Here is a 6,807-nt window from a genome sequence, read left to right as displayed (position 1 = left end):
TAAATTGTTTTATTTGTTCTGTTAATTCATAGGCTGATGTATGCAGTGGTGGAAAAAGTATTCAGATCCTTTACTTCAGTAAAAGTACTAATACCACAGTGCGAATTTACTCCACTACGAGTGAAAGTCCTGCATTAAGAACTTACTTAAGTAAAAGTATAAAAGTATCGGCATCAAAATGTACTTAAAGTGTTAAAAGTAAAAATACTCATCCAGCAGAATGGATCCACTCAGATTGTTTTATATATTACAAATATATTATTAGATTATTAATATTTACATTGATTTATGTAAGCATTTTTTTATTTTGTAAAGATAGGGCTCATTTTAACCTCTTTATATACTGTTATGTGGTTTAATTTATAAAAATGTCTAATCACTTTAAATTTATGATGTTTTTATGTTAAATCTCGACGTGAAAAGTAACTCAAGCTGTCAGCTAAATGCAGTGGAGTAAAAAGTACAATATTTGCCTCTAAAATAGTAGTAGTAGAAGTATTAAGTTACATAAAACGGAAATACTCAAGTAAGATACCTGAAAATTATACCTAAGTACAGTACTTGAGTAAATGTACTTAGTTACATTCCATAACTGCAAATATATTAAAATGGAGGATCAAAATAAAAATATTAAACTGAAAATGTATTCAGACCCCTATTTGATTTGATTTACAGCCTTCTTGGAAACGATGCAACAAGTTTTTTCTGCCTTTCAGGTTGGACGGGGACCATTTGTCTCTCTCTATTGATATGTCCAGCTGTGTTGTCCCTAAGCCACTCCTGTGTAGTCCTTTTGGAAAGTGACTTTTGGTCCCAGTCTGAGGTCCTGACCTCTCTGGACCAGGTATCTCTGTGCTTTACTCCATTCAACTTTCCCTGAACCCTGAAAGTTCCCTCAGTCCCTGACCCTGAAGAAGAGTTATGGAGGCCACTGTGGTCTTGGGAACTTTCCTTTTTTTTATTGGTGTAAAGGGCAAACACAGACAGAGGTAGAGACATACCAAACATAAAAATAAACAGAGGGAGAGGTTTAAAAGGAACACATACTATGAGGTCTTCATTTAACCAGAGGAAACATGAAGAAACCAGACAAAACACTAAGATGACATGAGTTGAATATCCCAGATTTACTCTCAATATGAAAGTCAGTTTATGGCCTGTTGGTGTGACTAGTACTGATAACTTTCGATGCAGCAGAAACATGATTGTAGCCTTCCCCAGATCTAGCTCCTTTGACCTCATCACTTGGTTTTTGCTCTGATATTGCATTGTAAGCTGTGAGGCCTTATAGAGACAGACCTGTGCCTTCCAGATCATGTACAATAAGTTGATGATCAGGAGAAATTTGAAGCACCTGAGCTAAATCTTAAGTGTCACAGCAAAGGCTCAGAATACACATCTGCTCTGTTTTTGCCTTGTCATTATGGTATAGATCAATTATAATGATTTTTAGCATAAGGCTGCATAAAAAAATAAAAAAGTGAAGGGGCCTGATTACTTCTTCATTGTACTGTATATGTGTGTACATCTGTGTGTGCATCTTTCAGTATTTTGCAGCTCAGTCAGATGCTTCTCACTCTCATGTTGTCCAGTTCTAGTTGTAGAACTAAACCATATTCGTTTTATGCCTAGCAACTGTTCTCCAAGTTCAACAAAAATGCTTCAAAATGAGTCAACAGAAGTTCAATGTTGACCTTAGCCAGGCCTATTAATTTAGGGGAGAAAGTGACCCCCAAGTATATAATGCCAGGTTTTCAAAGTTTACTCTGTACCCTGACAGGTGAGAGATCACAGGCTCATGACAAGGATGCAAAGACAAGGATGTCATCAGCATATAGCATGAAGTTGTGGTTTGTTTGGCTGATTTGAATCTCTGAGATTGTTGGTTCCAGACGGATAGCTGTCGCCATAGGTTCTAGGGCCAGTGCAAAAAGACCTAGGGGAAATTCCTTCGCCCTGCCTGAAAACCAGGCCATTAGTTAACACTGAGGTGATAAATTAATTGCCAAAACAGAATCAGAACAAAAACAGCCGCTCAACCCTGTCGAACGCCTTTTCTGGCGGCTGCTGGGGAATGATCTTATGGTTGGCTCACATTATGTTAATTATATGTCTGATATTATCATCTTAACTATGTTTGGGGGCTACGTTTTTACCGCTCTTTAAGATAATCGTAATAACAGCCTCCATTCCGGATGAGGGTATAGGGAGCCAGTTACAAAGGCCTCCATATACATATCCAAGAGTACTTCCATGGCCTAACATTTATAAAACTTGGTCGTAAATCCATCTAGGCTGGGCACTTTGCCAGATGGTAGGCTTCTAATGACCTCCACCATCTCCTCCACAGTAATAGATGATCATCTGTATGTGACAAAAAAGTTTTTTCTGTTAGTTTTATTTGGGCACTCCAAAGAAATTCCTACCCATGTGAAGAAATATCAATAAAGCAATGCTTTTTTTTTACCTTCTCTGGTAGTTAAATGAGGTTCCATGGCCTTGTCCTGGTTCCATGGAATGGAGAATGGATTATTTAAATCATGTTATTAAATTAACGCCTTCTTCACAGTATTTATTGTCATAGTATCAGGGATCCCCTGTCCTGTCAGACGCTTACTCCACATCCCACCAGAGCGCTAGGGTTACGCAATAACAATAAAGCAGATTAATGTGAGAAAAGGAAAAGGAATTTGGTATATTGCTTTATAATGCTGCTTACCCTTACTGCAACATGGTAATGATCACATGATGATAGAGTGTTTAATTTCTAACAGGGATGTATAACTGGTGAATTAGGAAAAGTGGATCTGACAGGTTTAACACAGAAGGTTTTCTGTTAATTCCTTTTCTCCAGATCATATCTGCCCGTTACTATTTAGTTATTTTTGTCTTCAAAGTCTTGTGAAAAAAACCCAAGTTAATTGGAAAGTTATCCGTTTCTAATTGCTCTAATTTTATGATCCACTCAATGAACTAGCCATCTACATCAACACACACACACACACACACACACACACACACACACACACCCCTACACTCCGGTTCCTGCCTCAGCAACCGCACAGTTACTAAGAGACTGATTGCAAAGAGGCAGTGTTTCCATGGCAACGCTAGGCGCTGAGTCATCTCCACTGCTGCAGTGCATGCTCTCATATGAGCGCACGTGTTTAGTGTTCGTTCATTCATCTTCACACAGTTTTGACTAAGAGTAGATTTTTCTTAAAAACCCAAATAATGGTATGTTTTCAAAATGTGTGTAGAGCATTGATCAGGTGAGGTGACTCCACAGACAGCTCGCGTCTGTGCAGGGGCGTAGTCTACTTTAATGTAGTGGTTATACTGTGAGGACACCCCCCCCCCCCTTAAAAAAGTATCCAACCGACACTTCATAATTCATATTAAGGTATGTAAAAACTGACACAAAATTAATTACCCCGATAATATTGCTATTGTGAAATGTCACACTACAAACATAATTAGGTGGACAAAAATCGTTGCAAATTGTCCATTTTTAGGAAAGTTTACAGTAAAAGATATTGCAGCCAAATGCAAAAAATGCTTTGCAAATGTATGATTCAACTTAACTCTTCATAATATTTTATGTCATTCACAATGTACGTAATTCAAACAAAAGTCAGTTTCCCCTTTTCCACCAACATGGAACTGGTTTCAGTTTGGTTCCATCAATTAAATGTGTCAGTCCCTACTGAGTGCACAAAACCACATTTTCCCAGGCGTCAAGTCTATTTTTGTGTTGCTAGTGAAGCGCTTTCTGCTCAGACAGCTATTTAATATCTACTTTATATGTGTTTTGAACTCAACCACTGTCTGTTTGTGTTGCTGTTTCTCTACATGCAGATTACCTCACTTGCTGCAGGGGGCAGGGAAATAAAAACAATCAATCAATATTCACATATATTAGGCCTTTTCATAGTGCCGTTTCATGCCGGGACATTTACAGCTCTGTAACGTCTCGCCTCCACTATGAAAGCGCCCGAATGCCAGGATGCCAGGACCAAATGATCCCACCAATTTTCCGCCTCCAGAGGTCACTGAGGCAGAAAATTGGTGGTCCTGTTGGAAAGGGGGACCACTATGAACGGGCCATCGCGGCGAAGCAGTAAATTTGATGTCACGTCTAACACAAACCTCCCACTTGGTCCGACAGTCATCGAATCACAGTTCAGCAGCTGAACAACAACTGCGGCTGCCGTCGCTAACTATGTACAGTGTCTGCCACTTATTGTAAACAAACTGGCATGCTAACTGTATACAAAGTGTCTACCGCTGATTGTAAACAAATGGAGGTTGCTAACTGAACACAAGCTGCTACAGCACACACACACTGTACTGCTACAGAGCTAATTGTGTAGCCTATTAGCACTGTGCTACTGTGCAGCACAGCTGCTTCGCACGTTCCGCGAAACAGGAGTGCACTATGAATGGGCACGCCTTCTCGGGATATGAACTCAACTCAACTCAACTCAACTCAACATTATTTGTAAAACAACCACAGCCGCAACAAAGTGCTGTACATAAATAAGCAAACAAGAACAATAAAATAAATAAACACTGTAAATAGTTTCATTGCTTTTTAAAAAACAATAAAAAAAATAAAAAAAAACGCCCTAAGGCAAAAAGCCAGCACAGATCTTCACAGCAATTTAGCGGGACGGCATTTTGAAAGGGGCTTATGATGACATGAAGCTCACAGACAGACCAGGAGCCTTGATTAATCAATAAACATGTGACTAATAAGCTCAAAATACATTTACAGCAAGATATTTGTGTGATTTAACAGCTGTCTGAGCAGATTGCGCTTCACTTAGACAGAGACAGTATGGATGGCATGATATACTTGGGGCTCACATCTAGCTCCCAGTTTGAATAGCGCTTTTGCACCACCCTGTGCTTGGATGATAATAATTACCTTTCAAATGCAATGAGTAAAGTAAAAGCACTGTCCTTCTGAGGCCGATGACAATGTGTTTGAAAACAGGAGCACACTGCAGACGTATACAGCTGAGGAGCAGCATCAAGCAGACCTGCCCCCTGAAGTAGGTACCTCACTCACTCAGTCACATACACAGCTGTGTGTAGGGCTTACTCCTCCGGCTGTCAGCCAGAAATAGCTTGTTTTCCTTGACCTGCAGTTTGAACCATGGTGACATCAGTGGGCTTGGAAATAGAGGATGGAGAAGGTAGCAAAAGAGGAGTCAAATGGGAAATCGCCTGGAGAAGAAAAGCATGCAACCATATTGCTAGAATATAAGAGACTGAAAGACGTTTTGTCCACCCATTTTCAGGTGTAATGGTTATAAAGTGTAATTGATGCTACTTCAGCACACATGTGGCACACTGACACACGTGGTGGGATCAGAAGTGTTATTATAGTTGGCTGCATTGAAAGATGGGACAATAACATATAACATGTGGTGGAAAAAGTATTCAGATCCCTTACTTAAGTAAAAGTACTAATATCACACTGTGAAATTACTCCACTACATGTAAAAGTCCTGCATTCAAATCTTACTGAAGTAAAAGTACAAAAGTATCATCATCAAAATGTACTTAAAGTATCAAAAGTAAAACTCCTCATTATGCAGAATGGACCCACTCAGACTGTTTTATATATTCAAAATATATTATTGCATTATTTGTATTGATGCTTTTATGTAAGAACCATATTCATTTTGTAAAGACAGGGCTCATCTTAACTACTTAACGTACTGTTGTGAGGTTTAATTTTAAAACAAATGTCTACATTACTTTAAATGTATCATGTTTGTCATGTTACATCTCGACCCAAAAAAGTAACAAGTAACTTAAGCTGTGAGCTAAATGTAGTGGAGTAAAAAGTACAATATTTGCCTCTAAATGTAGTGGAGTAGAAGTGTAAAGTTACATAAAATGGAAATACTCAAGTAAAGTGCAAGTACCTCAAAATTGTACTTAAGTACAGTACTTGAGTAAATGTACGTAATTGTAATGAGTTTCATTCCACCATGCATACAGGGAACATTTAGCACCTGCTTGTCTCTACACATTTAAGCCCTCCTTCTCCACATAGTGTCTTAAATGCAAAATAAACACTGGCACCCTCACACATTGCCTTTGGTCTTGTTCCAAATTACAAAAATAGTGTAAAAGTGTCCTGCAGAATATGCTTGGAACTATGAGCTTAAACTACCTTCTCCTTGGTCTTCCTAGTGTACATATCACTAATGTACATAATAGAAAACTGTTTTAAATGATGCCTGTTGTTGTGATAATGTGATTCATTGCACAGGATGATGTGCAGTGCCTGACAGAGTTATTATTTTATTTCTTTTATTATTTTGTTCTGTGCTGAGCTTGACAGTGTCATGTTTTAGGATGTTGTTGCCCTTTTGTGTTGTGTTTTTGGTAAATAAAAAAAGGATCTATTACTTCAGTAAAAGCACTAATTACTCCACTACAAGTTCAAATCCTGCATTCAAAACTTTACATAAGTTAACATACAAAACTATCAGCATCGGAATGTACTTATCAAAGTATCAAAAGTAAAATTACTTGTAAAGCAGAAGGGCCCCAGTCAGATTGTTATATATATTCCAAAATAATATAATGTGGTTTAATTTATAAAATGAATAATAGTTAAAAAAAAAAGAAAAGTTTTTTAATTAAATCTTTACCTGAAAAGTAACCAGTACACTGTAAAAAAATTTTTTTGAAGAAATTACAGTAAAACATTGTCAAATTGCATCAGAAATAGGCCATAAAATTAAAAACGTAATATCCCCGTAGTAGATGCTTTTAATTATCGTA

This window comes from Centropristis striata, chromosome 13 (genome assembly GCF_030273125.1).
Source record: "Centropristis striata isolate RG_2023a ecotype Rhode Island chromosome 13, C.striata_1.0, whole genome shotgun sequence".
Taxonomy (NCBI): Eukaryota; Metazoa; Chordata; class Actinopteri; order Perciformes; family Serranidae; genus Centropristis; species Centropristis striata.
Note: the sequence above shows the minus strand (reverse complement) of the source record.